Raw genomic sequence first — 16218 nt, 5'->3', positions numbered from 1 at the left:
AGGCGGCTTTGTAGTCTGCTCTCTCACAGTGTGCACGATAGGCCTTCGTGGGGGTACTAACCAAACAACAAGGAGCAGCACGGAGGATGACGGAGGCTGACGGAGTGCTCTGGGGGAGGTCACTGGAGGTGGTGGTGATGAGATGAGGCAAGGAAGGTGTGGGGGGCGGGGCATTCACACAGCAGAATTGGGATGCTGGGAAACCTGTCCATTTACAGCTGTTCACTGAGCACCTGCAGTGTTCTGTGCGTCATGCTGGGTGCTGGACTGAGGCAGTAAACCAGAGGCCCTATCCTCAGGGAGCTGATGTGGGGTGTTGCATCCCATGCGATGAGTCTATTTCAGGGTCTCTAGTGGGAAATGGTACGAAATTGAATGAAAGATAGACAGAGACTTAAAGATATATACAGGATGGGTTCGGGAGGATGCCACAGCTCCTTGCCAACAGTCACTCCGGTCCTGGCCAAGCAGCAAAAACATGGCCGTCCCCAGAAAGACATCCATATTTTATTACTGGATGACATGGGCTATTAGGAAGTCAATCACGTTTCCAAGGCAACACAAGAAAACCACCAGGTGCAGAAAAATCCCCACCATCTTAACTTTTATACAAAGAAGTAACTAGCTTCCAATCCTTCCAGGGAACGTGGGCGGGCAGAACGAGCGAGCAGAGAAGCACAGCTTTGTTAATTTAATTAAGCAGGTAAAGTGGGGGGTTGGGCCCAACACCTCTACACCTCTGTCCCCTAGATATCCAAACTGCAAAATACCCTGTTGGCTTATTTGGCCCTCAACATGGCAGTTGTCAATGAACATAGCAAATAAGTAAATGACTATACATGAGCCAGTATAGTGCTCATGTATCAGTGCTGTGCAGAAACGGCAGGGAAGGGAGAGGAGAACTCAAGGCAGCCGTGTCTGGCCTCTGTGGGGAAAGCCAGTCTGAAGGACAGGGAAGGATGAATCCAGGGCACATAGAAAGGCAGATATAAAAGAAAGATTTTGAAAAATCTCTGTGGGGGGGTTCAAGCCTCTTATTCTATATGTCCTACTGTAAAGCCAGTAACCGCGGCCACCATCACAGCTGCCTGGCCCATGCAGGTTCACATTTGATTCGGACAGTTGGTAAAGAAACAATGGAGCCAAGAACTGGTGGGCCATTACCTTTAATTCTAGCTTGCACCTGGCAGGCAAGAAATACACACAATGGTAAAACACTTCCCTTTCCATTCAGGGCTCCCAATGCCACTGACTTATCCGAGTCTCCTAGAATCAAAGGTTACTACCTCACCAGCCTTATTCACCTCTGTTCCTGTATGGCCAGTATCCACTGCCACCATCACAGCCATCTGGCCCATGCAGGTTCGCATTGGATTTGGACAGACGGTAATGAAACAACAGAGCCATGAACTGGTGGGCCATCACCTTTAATCCTAGTTTGCACCCGGTGGGCAAGTAAAAACACACAATGGGCTCCAAAACCCGCTCATTCAGTGCTCACAAAGCTACTGACTTATCCGAGTTTCCTAGAATCAAAGGTTTCTAGCTCACTACCTAATTCTCCTTTGTTCCCCATCTTCTTCTCTCTACACAAACTCTGCATTAACTGGCTTCTCTTTTACCACTCTGCCATCTTGGCTGCCTCGCCTCTCCTCTCCTCCACGTGGCCTTACTCTTCTCTCCAACCTGCTCTCTGCTCTAATGCTAATCTCAGGAACCGAGAGAGAGCAAGATCCCGGTCTGCCCCACCTTATATTGTAGAAATTCAAACCTTTAATCCAGAGGTCCCCAAACTTTTTACACAGGGGGCCAGTTCACTGTCCCTCAGACCGTTGGAGGGCCGGACTATAAAAAAAACTATGAACAAATCCCTAAGCACACTGCACATATCTTATTTTAAAGTAAAAAAACAAAAAGGGAACAAATACAATATTTAAAATAAAGAACAAGTAAATTTAAATCAACAAACTGACCAGTATTTCAATGGGAGCTATGGGACTGCTTTTGGCTAATGAGATGGTCAATGTCCGGTTCCATATTTGTCACTGCTAACCATAACAAGTGATATGATATGCTTCCAGAGCCGTGACGCATGTGTCCCGCGTCATCGGAAGTAGTACTGTATGTGAGCAACGCTGTGCTTTTCACTGACCACCAATGAAAGAGATGCCCCTTCCGGAAGTGCAGCGGGGGCCGGATAAATGGCCTCAGGGGGCCGCATGCAGCCCGCGGACCGTAGTTTGGGGACCCCTGCTTTAATCCAATATACAAACAAGGAAGTCTCTAATACAAAGTCACTTATCTGAGGCATGATGGGATTGCACCACCCCACATCAAAAAGGATGGGAAAGGCTTAGTCCTAAAACAAAGCCCCAGGGCCCCTGGCCGGTTGGCTCAGCGGTAGCATCGGCCTGTCATGCAGGGGACCCAGGTTCGATTCCCGGCCAGGGCACATAGGAGAAGCGCCCATTTGCTTCTCCACCCCCCCCCCACTCCTTCCTCTCTGTCTCTCTCTTCCCCTCCCGCAGCCAAGGCTCCATTGGAGCAAAGATGGCCCGGGCGCTGGGGATGGCTCCTTGGCCTCTGCCCCAGGCGCTAGAGTGGCTCTGGTTGCGGCAGAGCGATGCCCCGGAGGGGCAGAGCATCACCCCCTGGTGGGCAGAGGCGGCCCTGGTGGGTGTGCCGGGTGGATCCCAGTAGGGCGCATGCGGGAGTCTGTCTGACTGTCTCTCCCCATTTCCAGCTTCAGAAAAATACAAAAAAAAAATTAAAAAATTAAAAAAAATAAAAATAAAACAAAGCCCCAGGATACAAGGATCTTGCCTGCCCACAGCCTGCCCCCAACACACATTAATATAATCGCGTCCATCCCAAGCAATCACCTGGGCGACGGGCTTCCACATGGGCAGCACCATCTTTAACAAAGTGAGCATAATATACAGTGTGTCTGGAAAGTCATGGTGCACTTTTGACCGGTCACAGGAAAGCAACAAAAGATGATAGAAATGTGAAATCTGCACCAAATAAAAGGAAAACTCTCCCAGTTTCATACCTATTCAGTGCAGTTCAATGTGGGCTCATGCACAGATTTTTTAGGGCTCCTTAGGTAGCTATCCCGTATAGCCTCTACAGACTCATCACTGACTGATGGCCTACCAGAACGGGGTTTCTCCACCAAACTGCCAGTTTCCTTCAACTGCTTATCCCACCGAGTAATGTTATTCCTATGTGGTGGTGCTTCGTTATAAACACGCCGATATTCACGTTGCACTTTGGTCACAGATTCAAATTTAGTGAGCCATAGAACACACTGAACTTTCCTCTGTACCATCCACATCTCGACTGGCATGGCCATGGGCTGCTCCGCTGTATACATGGTGTTACGTCATCATCTGCACATGTGCACATGCTGCCACATCGTCCTACAGAAACTGGGAAGGTTTTCCTTTTATTTGGTGCAGATTTCACATTTCGATTGTCTTTTGTTGCTTTCCTGTGACTGGTCAAAAGTGCACCATGACTTTACGGACACATTGTATTTTATCTGCCCAACAGTTCCCCATCTCCTTCTCTCTGCACAAACTCTGCACAAACTGGCTTCTCCTTCAGCACTCCGCTATCTTGGCTGCTTCTCCTCTCCTCCACGTGGCCTTTCTCTGCTCTCCTCTCTAATGCTAATCTCGGGAACCAAGAGAGCAAGCTCCTGGTCCCCCATTTTATGGTATAGAAATCAAAACCTCTAATCCAATATACAAACAAGAAAGTCTCTGATACAAAATCACTTATCTGAGGCATAATGGGATTTCTCATGAGAGTGCACCACCCCCTATGATCTGGGAAAAATTTAGTCTTAAAACTAAGCCTTAGGCTATAATGACCCTGCCTGTCCCTCACACCCAATGCAAACTATAAGCGAGTAAACATATATATCATATTCACAAACTTATTTGACCAACATCTATCTTTGAATTTCCTTATAACAAATTTCCATTTTTGTTTAAACTACTTCAAGTTGGGGTCCTGCCATCTGGATGCAAAAGAACCTTAAAAGATACACCTGCCTTGGCAGGATGCATTTCTTCTGCCTGAGAGAGCATTTTGTCAAGACTAGTTTCAGCTGCAAGTAAGAGAAAAACCCAAAGTCAAATAGCCTAAACAAGGTGGAATTTTAGTTTGCTTTTACATGAATGGAGTCTGGAGACAGGGTGTCCAGGGTTGATGTGGCAGCTTCATAATCATGGGGACCCAGCCTGATTTCATATCACTGCTCCATCATCTTCAGTACATAACTTGTGGACCAAGACGGCTGCTGAAGCTCCAGCCATCATATCCACATTCCAGTCAGTAGTGAAAAGGTAGAAGGGGTTAGAAAAACTCTCTTTACGGCCAGTTCCTGGACATCCCATACAACACTGCTAGTTTTATTGATTGGCCAAAATGTTGTCACATGGACATTTAGCTTGGGGGAACACAGAGAATGTAGTTGTTTCTGGGCCCAATGTACCCATTTAAAAATCAAGGTTTATGTTACCAAAAAAGAAATGGGTATGGTTATCAGAGAGATCTGTTCCAACATCTTATTGGAAGGTTCAGACAGGTAGCCTGAACCTGAGGCTTTTAAACCTGAGAAGTTTCCTGAGCTGATTTCATCAAAAACAAACTATCAACAGGCCAGGGGAAATAGCTCACCTGGGGCAAGTGGTGGCCTACAGAGCAGGCACAAGGCCAAGAAGCTGAGCTATCAATCTCTTGTTAGAGCCCAGCCTTGATCTTTCATATTAAGAAAAGAAACCCACCCAGCCCTTTCCAGGGCAAAGTCCCCTGCCCTGACCAAACGGGAGCAGACACTAGTCAACAACTTATTCTTATCATGTGACAGCCACAGTGAGTGTCTGCCTATAATCCCCAGGAGCTATAAATGGGGTGTGGAGACCGGGACAGAAGGGCGGTCCCATTGTCCTCAGGAAAACACACACCTTCACCACCAGGGGGCTTCATTCACATAGCGCATTTCCCAAAGAGTTCTTTCTGCACAAAGCACTGGCATCCTGGTTCACATCCTCATTGGGTGAGAAGATGGAGTACAAGAACTAGACTGGGGGTGTTGGTTAAATAAGTTTGTAAATATGACATATATGTTTGCTCGCTTATAGTTTGCATTGGTTGTGGGGACAGGCTGTAAGCAAGCAGGGTGATTGTAGCCTAAGGCTTAGTTTTAAGACTAAGCTTTTCCTCACACCCTTGACTGACTGCATGATGTGGGGTGGCACATTCTCATGAGGAATCCCATTATGCCTCAGATAAGTGACTTTATATCAGAGACTTTCTTGATTGTATATGGGATTAAAGGTTTTGATTTCTACACTATAAAGTGGGGCAGACCAGGAGCTTGCTCTCTCGGTTCCTGAGATTAGCATTAGAGAGGAGAGCAGAGAAAGGCCACGTGGAGGAGGCCAGGAGAAGCAGCCAAGATGGTGGAGCGCTGAGAGTGAAGCCAGTTTGCGCAGAGAGAAGGAGATGGGAAACAGAGGTAAATAAGGCTAGTGAGCTAGAAACCTTTGATTCTAGGAAACTCAGATAAGTCAGTAGCTTTGTGAGCACTGAATGAGCGGGTTTTGGAGCCCAGTGTGTGTTTTTACTTCCCTGCCGGGTGCAAACTAGGATTAAAGGTAATGGCCCACCAGTTCCTGGCTCCATTGTTTCATTACCATCTGGCCAGGCGGCTGTGATGGTGGCTATGGCTACTGGCTTTACATGGGGTTACCTCCCTGCATTAGCTTCTAGAGATGAGCATGGCAAGGTGGAGCAGCATGGAGTGGAATATGGTTGACTGCTGAGTAATGCCAGGGTTAGGGACCCCTACCCCACACAGTTGAAAATCCATGTATGACTTCTGTCTCCCCAAAAAACTTAACTACTGATAGCCAATTATTGGTAGGAAGTCTTATGGGTAATATGAACAGTTGATCAACACATAGTTTGTATGTTATATGTATTATATACTATATTCTTTTCTTTCATTTTTTCATTTTTGTGTGGCAGAGACAGAGAGAGTCAGAGGGACAGATAGGGACAGACAGACAGGAAGGGATATGAGAAGCATCAGTTCTTTGTTGCGGCTCCTTAGTTGTTCATTGATTGATTTCTTATATGTGCCTTGACCGAGGGGCTACAGCAGACCGAGTGACTCCTTGCTCGAGCCAGTGACCTTGGGTTCAAGCTGATGAGCCTTGGTCAAACAAGATGAGCCCTCACTCAAGCTGGCGACCTCAGGATTTCGAACCTGGGTCCTCCACGTCCCAGTCTGATGCTCTATCCACTGCACCACCACCTGGTCAGGCTCTTTTTCTTTTTCTTTTTTTGTGTGAGAGAGAGATGGACAGATAGGGATAGACAAGGCAGGAAGGGAGAGAGATGAGAAGCATCAATTCTTTGTTGGGGTGCCTTAGCTGTTCATTGATTGCTTTCTCATATATGCCTTGACCAGGGGGCTCTAGCCGAGCTAGTGACCCCTTGCTCAAGCCAGTGGCCTTGGGCTTCAAGTCAATGACCTTTGGGATCCAAGCCAGCAACCGTGAGGTCATGTCTGTAATCTCACACTCAACCAGCAACCCCACACTCTAGCTGATGAGTCTGTGCTAAAGCCGGTGACCTTGGGGTTTCCAACCAGGGTCCTCTGTGTCCCAGGTTGATGCTCTATCCACTGCGCCACTGCCTGGTCAGGCTATATACTATATTCTTACAATAAAGTAAGCTAGAGAAAAGAAAATGTTATTAAGGAAATCATAAGGAAGAGAAAATACATTATGGTACCATTGGTATTTACTGAAAAAAAAAATCCAAGTATAAGTGGACCTACACAGTTCAAACCTGTGTTGAAAGCCAGATGTACTAACAATAGTTTGATACTGTTATAGCCCAGATGACAGGGTTGTAGCCAAGCCGCAAGAAGAATCTGGTGGCAAGTGGAGGATGGACTAGAGAAGGAGGGATGGGGAGACCGGCTGGAGGTCTCTCTGAGCCTCTGGGAGAAGAGCAAAGGGTTCCTTGACCCAGGCAGCACATCCTGAGCTGTCAGGACTAACTAGTTCTTGGCCACATATGTTAGATTTCTTTTTTCCAAGTGAGAAGAGGGGAGATAGACAGACTCCCTGATGCTACCGGACCAGGGTCCACCCAGCAACCCCCGTCTGGGGCCAATGCTCTGCCCATCTGGGGCCATGCATGCAACCGAGCTATTTTTAAACTGCTAAAGACAGATACTACACTTGACCTTAGCCAAAAGGCTGAGAAGTGATCCAAGCTACTTTTAGCACCTGAGGCATCCACGGAGCCATCCTTAGCGCTATAGCCCCTCACTGGTAGCCTCAACCCAACCCATCAGGCAGGCACAGGGGAGAGAATTACCTTCTGAAAAGCACATGACCCCATTGCTCATCCCTGCCTTTCCCACACTCGGTGGTTGAGGTCATCTGGATCGTATTATAGTTCCAGGGGCCAGTGTGGCTTCAGACTGTGATAATGTCCATTCCCAAGGACTGGTGCCTGGCTCGGTTCAGCCTAAGTATACATGTAAAAGAGACTGATGCTAAACTCTTGGAGGGAAAGTTTGAATCATTGCAGTAAAAATTCTAAAGTAATAATAATAGGTAGCATTTCAATTGAAGGTGTAGCATGTGCTTATATATCAGTTCATTGAATCTGCCTGGTGTCCCTGTGAAAGAAGTATATCTATTGTGCAGCAAATTACTCCAAAAATCTGTGGCTCAAATAAAAAAAAAAAGTTGTTATGGCACTCGGTTTCTGCGTGTCAGGAATTGGAGAGCGGCTTACCTGGGTAGTTCCGACTCAGAGCCTTCCCTGAGGTTTCAGTGAGATAAGGGCAGAAGCTTCAGCTACCTGAAGGCTTGTCTGGGGCTTAGAAGACCCGATTTTAGGACGGCTCATTCTGGTGGCTGAAGACAGGAGGCCACAGTTTCCTGCCAGGTGGCCCTCTCCGTAGCACTGCTTTTAAGTGTGAAGGATGCAGAGAGGACCCTGAGGCTGGAACTGAGGGAAGGAGGACTGGGCTTGGAGAGCTGGGTGCCACCTCAGATGGGGCAGGTGTGGGAGGCTGTAGGAGGCTGTTGGGAGCCTCCCTGCGGCACCCATTCCTCCCGTCTTCCTTGCTGGAAGAGTGCCAATGTTGGTGGTCACCTTCCTCCCTGGTCCTGGATTCTAGACTGGCACCCTCTCAGAAATACAAATCCTGATTGGCCAAAGGCTGAGCCAATCATGATGTTCCCAGGTCCAGGAATGATCAGGCGACTTGGTTCTGGCCAAGGCCAGAGTGAGAGGGAGTCCGCTGGGGGCTGGTGGGAAAGATATTCATGGCTCTTGAAGAGAACTAGGAACAGCCAGTTCCTCTCTTCTGCCTGTTCATAATGTTGTTTAGACCGTGTGGTGGCAGTCCTGGACTGTGAAGGGAGTCAGCCTGGACTTGAACTTGCTGAGGATGGGGAGAGGCAAAACCTGAGTCTTTGGTGTGACTACTGAGCCACTGTGTTAACTAACCCGGGAACTGCGCTCTCATTGGAATGCCTGATACAGAGGATAACACGTCAGAGCGTGAGACATTTTGACTTGGGTAATCCTTTTTTTTTCCCAAAAGCATCCAAACTGATATTTTAAATGCAGGATTTTTTTTATTTGAGCACAGCCCTGGCTGAGTTAAGCATTGGATGGGGTGAGAAGCAGGGACACAAGTAGCAAAGTGGAATGCCCATAAAAAGGTTTTTAAATATGAGATGGACATTTAAAGGAAAGGAGGGGCTGCCCCCAGAGTAAGACTTAAAAACTGAAGTTGTCATCATCACTGACTTCTTCACTTTGCAAGAAGACAAGGGTTTTTCAAATGCAACTCTGTAAGAGTGAGGCAACTCTGAAGACATAGGTAATTTCCAAGATTTGGAATAGCCAAATGTCACCATCCCAATGTGATGCAGTTTAAAGCGAGGTGTTAGAGTCCAAAGACTGGCCCAGTTCACAGCCATCCCACAGTAGCTTGAACCAATTCTTTAAAATACTTTCCTCTGCTACTTTGTTTCTTTATCTTGGTGGATAAAAAAGTTGCATGCCTCATATTCTATATATTTGTTAAAAATGTTACTGGTGTTGGGAATCTTGGGTTTCCCAAGATAGAAATTGAGAGGAAACCCCAGAGAAATTTCCAGACAGACTTTATTAAGCTTATGCTTGAGCACAAGGAAGTCAACCTGAAGGAAAGGAAGGTGCTCTGACTGGCTCAGGAGAGCTGGCTCAGCTTGGCTCCTTTTATAAACTGGGGACAAAGTGGGCTTGTGTGAAAGAACAGGCCTTTTGAAATAGGCAGGCTTTTTGAAAAAAGACAGGCTTGTTGAATTATCCATTTCAGGATAGGGTATATATTTTTTCCAGCTATGTTGCCTGGTAACTATGTTTCTCTTTTGTATTTTGTGGGGTTTTTTGTTGTTGTTTGTTTGTTTGCTTTTAGCAACAGAGACAGAGCGAGGGACTGATAGGGATAAACAGACAGGAAGGGAGAGAGATGAGAAGCATCAGTTCTTCATTGTGGCTTCTTGGTTGTTCATTGGTTGCTTTCTCATATGTGCCTTGACCTGGGGGCTCCGGCAGAGCAAGTGACCCCTTGCTCAAGCCAGCGAGCTTGGGCTCAAGCCTGCGGTCTTTGGGCTCAAGCCAGCAGCCACGGTGTCATGTCTATGATCTCACACTCAAATCAGCGATCCCACGCTCAAGCTGATGAGCCTGTGCTCAAGCTGGCGACCTCAGAATTTCAAACCTGGGTGCTCTGCCTCCCAGTCCAATGCTCTATCACCTGTACCACTCACTGCCTGGTCAGGCGCCTGGTAACTATTGTTGGTGCCTGTGTTGTGGGGGCAAGATGGCAGACTGCTCATTACCCCCATCCTAGAAAGTGGTCGAATCCTGAATATGTAAGTCCATAGTTAGTTTTAACATCAGCAGTTAGAAGGGAGGTAAAATCAGCTACCTCTGCATCTTTGAGTAGGGAGTAGAGGGGTGATGATATGCTTGAAATCAGCTTATCCTGTATTCCTTCTGACCACCCGGTCTTAACTGGCTTCCTAGCCACATGCTATTTTCTATTCCCACGTGTTGGGCAAATGAATTTGTAAAATTTGTGTTTTTTGAGTTTGCTCACTTTTTTTTTTCTGAAGTGAGAGGCGAGGAGGCAAAGAGACAGAATCCGCATGCATCCGACCAGGATCCACCCGGCACGCCCACCAGGGGGCGATGCTCTGCCCATCTGGGGCGTTGCTCTGTTGCAACCAGAGCCATTCTAATGCCTGAGGCAGAGGCCAGGGAGCCATCCTCAGTGCCCGGGCCAACTTTGCTCCAATGGAGTCTTGGCTGTGGGAAGGGAAGAGAGAGATAGAGAAAAAGGAGAGGGGAAAGGGTGGAGAAGCAGATGGGCACTTCTGTGTGCCCTGTCCAGAATCAAACCCGGGACTTCCACACGCCAAGCCAATGCTCTACCACTGAGAAAACTGGCCAGGGGCCAAGTTTGCTCTTTTTTATTGTTAGAAATGGTGCTGAGCAGCACCAGTGTTGGGCAGATAAAATATATTATGCTCACTTTGTTAAAGATGGTGCTGCCCACGTGAGGCCGTTGCCCAGATCATATTAATGTGTGTTGAGAATCCTTGTAGCCTGGGGCTTGGTTTTGGGATTAAGCCTTTCCCACCCTTTTTGGTGTGGGGTGGTACAATCCAATCGTGCCTCAGAGAGGTGACTTTGTATTAGAGACTTCCCTGTTTTGTGTATTGGATTGAGGGTTTGGATTTCTACACTATAAAATGGGGGCAGAACGAGAGCTTGCGCTCTTGGTTCCTGAGATTATCATTAGAGGAGAGAGCAGAGCAGAGAGCAGAAGGAGGCCACGTGGAGTAGGCCAGGAGAAGCAGCCAAGATGGTGGAGTACTGAGTGAGATGCCAGTTTGTGTAGAGTTTGTATCTGGGATAAGGAAGGAGATGGGGAACTGAGGAGAATAAGGCTGGTGAGCTAGAAACCTTTGATTCTAGGAAACTCAGATAAGTCAGTGGCTTTGTGAGCACTGAATGTGAGTGGGTTTTGGAGCCCAGTGTGTGTTTTTACTTGCCCGCTGGGTGCAAGCTAGGATTAAAGAAAATGGCCCACCAGTTTTTGGCTCCATTGTTTCTTTACCGACTGTCCGAATCCAATGCGAACCTGCATGGGCCAGGCTGCTCTGATGGTGGCCCTGGCCTCTGGCTTTACAACCAGGTATGTGATCTGTGAAATTGCAAATTACCTTCCTGCTTGGGAAGGGCCATTGTCTTGCTAATGTTTGCTGGAAGGAGGAAAAAGGGAAGAAGCCATGTTTTTGCAGAGTTTGTGCAGAAAAAAGGGAGAAGATATACAGATGGAGAACCAGAGATGAGGGGCTTTTGTGAGCTCTGCTGACACTGGTGACGTCTTTGATTCTAGGAGAAACCAGAGAAGATTCTTCTGGTTGTGGAACCAGAGAATGTGTCATAGGCTTTGGGAATGCTGAATGTTTGCTCCTCAGCCGGTGCGAGACTTTAATAAAGGAATGGCCCACTGTGAAGCCAGTTGCCATAGCCACCATCACAGCCACCTGGCCATGCAGGTTTGCATTGGATTCGGACAGTCTGTAAAGAAACAACGGAGCCAAAAACTGATGGGCTGTCATCTTTAATCCTAGCTTGCACCGGTGGGCAAGTAAAAACACACACTGGGCTTCAAAACCCACTCATTCAGTGCTCACAAAGCTACTGACTTATCTGAGTTTCCTAGAATCAAAGGTTTCTAGCTCATCAGCCTTATTCACCTCTGTTCCCCATCTCCTTCCTTCTCCCTGCACAAACTCTGCACAAACTGGCTTTTCCTTCGGCACTCTGCCATCTTGGCTGCTTCTCCTGACCTCCTCCACGTGGCCTCTCTCTGCTCTCTCCTCTCTGCTCTCCTCTCTAATGCTAATAATCCCAGGAACTGAGAGAGCAAACTCCCGTTCTGCCCCCATTTTATAGTGTAGAAATCAAAACCTTTAATCCAATATACAAAATAGGGAAGTCTCTAACACAAAGTCATTTATCTGAGGCATGATGGGATTGTACCACTCCACATTAAAAAGGGTGGGAAAGGCTTAGTTCTAAACCAAGGCCCAGGCTACAAGGATCCTGCCTGCCCACAGCCTGCCCCCAACACACATTAATATCACCTGGGCGACGGGCCTCCCCATGGGCATAATATATTTTATCTGCTCAACACCCACCATTTTTTGGCTCCACTGTTTCTTTTTTTCTTTTTCTTTTTCTTTTTTTTTTTGCATTTTTCTGAAGCTGGAAACAGGGAGAGACAGTCAGACAGACTCCCGCATGCGCCCGACCGGGATCCATGGGGCGACGCTCTGCCCACCAGGGGGCGATGCTCTGCCCATCCTGGGCGTCGCCATGTTGCGACCAGAGCCACTCTAGCGCCTGAGGCAGAGGCCACAGAGCCATCCCCAGCGCCTGGGCCATCTTTGCTCCAATGGAGCCTTGGCTGCGGGAGGGGAAGAGAGAGACAGAGAGGAAGGCGCGGCGGAGGGGTGGAGAAGCAAATGGGCGCTTCTCCTGTGTGCCCTGGCCAGGAATCGAACCCAGGTCCTCCGCACGCTAGGCTGACGCTCTACCGCTGAGCCAACCGGCCAGGGCCTCCACTGTTTCTTTACCATCTTCCCAAATCCAGAGAGAACCTGCATGAGCATGGCCATGGTGGCGGCAACTACTGGTCTTACACCAGGCTCAAGTCTCTATGTTGTCCTAAAAAATACTATTATTCCTGTTTCCTTTTTTTTTTGAACCATATTTGAAGCATCTTCTTTGTTCTCAGCACTTTTTAAAAATGTGATTAAAAGACTTTGCCTTGAAACTCTAGGCTTTTCTAACCGCCAGTAACAAAAAGTTCAGAAACACAAGAGAAAATGTTTCCTCTTTTCCTGCAGCTTCAGAAAAGCAAAGACCCTTTGCCTTAGGAAACTCTTCTTCTAAATGTATTTGTAATAAAGGAGTCTTAAAGACACCTAAACTTCAAAGATCGATGTTGCTGTCTCCTGAGAGTCACCTTTTTTTAAAGATTTTATTTATTTATTTTTAAAGAGAGAGAAAAGGGAGAGAGAAGGGGGGAGTAGCAGAAAGCATCAACTCCTATATGTGCCTTGACCAGGCAAGCCTGGGTTTCAAACTGGCAGCCTCACCGTTCCAGGTCGACATTTTATCCACTGCACCACCACAGGTCAGGCGTCCTGAGAACCACCTTTAACCTCCCGTCTTAGTTTTCTAGATGCCATAACAACTGCTACAGACCAGCTGGTTTGAGCAAAAAAATTTATTTTCTCATAATTCTGGAAGCTGAAAGATGTCAACTGAAAATTAATATTAATTAGGTGTTTCAAAAAGGATTTATTTGGGGAAAAAGAAAGGATTGCAATTCTGCACGCAGATGTGGCAAGCCATGTGCACATCCTACCTGGTGAGCCAGAATGGAAGGGTATTTATCCAAGGAAAAAGGAAGTTAAGGGAAGGGGAAGTTAGAACCACAGAGCTTTATTATAATAAGCACAGAGTTCTTCTCGCAGAATTTTCACGTAGTCTCGCAATTGCACATGAGAATCCCATAAGCCCCAGCTCCCTTCATAGACCCTCCAGCCTGACTGTGTTTTCCTAAAAAAAAGTTAGGCTTTTATTTATTTATTTGTTTATTTAACACTGACCACCATGTTAGGTTTAGGTTCAGGGCTCCTTTAAATCCAGAGCCCCTTTAAAACTCAAATTCCCCTCACCCAAGTTCCCACCAGGGCTCAAAACAAACATTCTCATCCCCCACTGTGAGGTTGTAGTTAATTTGCTTGCTATTCTCTCTCTAGATGGCTTCCTGGCCTTCATTTGTCAGGGAAAGCTTACATTGGGGAGGAACCTGACAATTAGGGGAGTTTAAATCACAACAGTTGTTTGTAAAAGCTTTGCCACAGGCCCAGAGATTCTGTCTTCTGATAGATCAGCCACCATCTCCTGGGGCAGTGCAAACCTGTGGGAGGTGTAGGAACTGGCTTACTTGAAGCCCAGTGGAGGACCTTTGAACCAGCTTGGGCTTTCTTTCAGACAGTTTAGCTGGGAGATAAACAATTTGGAGGAGTTCTGGCACCACTCCAATCCCCATATGAAGAAATATTACCTTGAACCTATAGAGGCAGCAACATCAGCCGCTTTTTCCAAAACCCTTGACTAAACTATATAAACCCTGCTCTGTCGCTCTCTGGCTGATAAAATGGCTTCGTCTGCCTTGACCAGCCTGCACCCAAGCTTTTAAATAAATTTTCCTTTTGGAACATACCAGTGCTGCATTTTCAATTCAGCTCTCCCCAGTGCCCATCCATAGACCTGGGAAGGGGTTTAGCCTGTCAGCTCTCCCATACAGGACGGGATAAGGCAGTCCAGCTGGAGTACCTCCAGGTCTGACCTAATCAGTGGGGCAGGCGGGGGGGGGGGGGGGTATATCGACCTGCCAGTCACCACGGAAGACTGACAATATGTGTCCTCCCCCTCAGTGGACTGGCACCTCAGTTTCACCTTTCACACCACACAGCTGTATTTACACTGCCTGTATGAGATGCTTCTGGTCTGTCCCAGTGAGGACAGGCATTTACTCTCACACCTATTACTGAAATGTGAATTAACTCAGCTGCAAATCAAATTTAACACACTGTAGGCAAATGATTTTTAGCCCTTTTGTAGTTATGGTCACCCGGGAGAAAAGCCCTTTCCTCAGACACTTGGCTGCAGAGGGCGGGTGGTGTCGGAGTCCCCCTCAGTGGTACTGGGCCACATTGAAAAATGATAGATATATGAATTTACCAGAAATTCCAACTGCCCTTTGATTGTTCCACCTGACTGCCTGACCTCACCCTTACTTACTGGATAATCGCCCCTGAGGCAGAAGAGTTCTAAGAAGCGGGTCAACCACCCTAAGGAGGAGCGTTTCAGAAAGCCAAAACTGTACATCTGCAGGAAGAGACATATCAGAACTTCTGACTCAGTATCTCCTCAGGCTCTCCCAAACTCTATAAAAATTCACCCCTAGTCTGTACCAGTGCCCTTCTCCCCAGAGAAGGGCCCAGCAGCGTTCTTTCTTCCTTTCAATAAAGCCTGCTATACTGGTCTTTTTGGACTCCCATGGATTCCAACAGAAAATATGTCTTCAGGCTCCTTCCTGTCTCCCAAGGCAGCAGCAAATTCTCCTGTCATCTCCTTTTGGCCAAAGCAGCAAGGACTTAAAAGCCTTTGGGTCCCAGATGGCTAGATCAGCCAGTACTTTCATGTTCAGATCCACTGGGCACTTGATTAACTAGATCATGAATGCTGGGTCTTTCAGGCCTGTTCCTGGGAGGCAGCTGTAATTTGATTCATAGAGAGTGTCCTCAGATTCCTCCTCTACAGTCTCGGGGCTTCCGTGCATTTCACAGACACCCTCATCACAGCCGGGGTGACCAGTGCTTCAGCACCTCCTGGTCCTGCCAGTCACGGGTGACCGGGCTCTGCAGCCAGAGTGACACTGTGAGGAAGACCATGGTCCCCCCATCTGCCACTTAGTCCTTCTGAGGCAGGATCGTAAGAAGCTAGGAAAATTTCTTGGCAAGTGGGATGAGGAAACTGAAACAGTAGTGGATTCAAACTGGCTCCATCCAGTACCCTGACTCACTGGCCTCCTTCTCCCTTGCATGACTATTCCCTTCAGCATTAGGCCGTCAGGACAATGAGGTTCTGATCATCAGCATCAAATAATTTGAGGAACAAAGCCTCGGGTCTGATGACCACGAGACAGAGTTTTGGTCAAACTAGAGATAATATGTAGGCCTCAGTTGTGTTTCAGCTCCAGGCCCAGGAAAGCAGCAAAACCAGATGAAGTGATACCATGGCTGACATCAGGACCAGATGCAGTGACCACCCACCCTAGTGCCAAACAATCAGTAAAGACCACCACCTTGAAAGGACATACCTGAAAAGCTGATGTGTGATAAGATACCAAAAAGCTGCAAAATTAATATTGATATTCTAGAAGGAAAGGTCAGGCTTTCTGTCCTGTCCTTTCCTTGGGGAGGGGAGGGAGAAGAATGTAGAAGCTTCCTGACTTACAAGGACAAT

General features: G+C 47.4%; 2 pseudogenes; both read right to left on the bottom strand.

The window, feature by feature from the left end:
- Window positions 1–7133: 7133 nt before the first annotated feature.
- Window positions 7134–7298, bottom strand: LOC136332545 (U2 spliceosomal RNA; annotated as a pseudogene).
- A 7927-nt stretch (window positions 7299–15225) lies between these two features.
- LOC136330199 (large ribosomal subunit protein bL20m pseudogene) lies at window positions 15226–15644 on the bottom strand (annotated as a pseudogene).
- Window positions 15645–16218: the final 574 nt, after the last annotated feature.

This window comes from Saccopteryx bilineata, chromosome 3, assembly GCF_036850765.1.
Source record: "Saccopteryx bilineata isolate mSacBil1 chromosome 3, mSacBil1_pri_phased_curated, whole genome shotgun sequence".
Taxonomy (NCBI): Eukaryota; Metazoa; Chordata; class Mammalia; order Chiroptera; family Emballonuridae; genus Saccopteryx; species Saccopteryx bilineata.
Note: the sequence above shows the minus strand (reverse complement) of the source record. Positions and strands in the feature narration are given on the sequence as shown.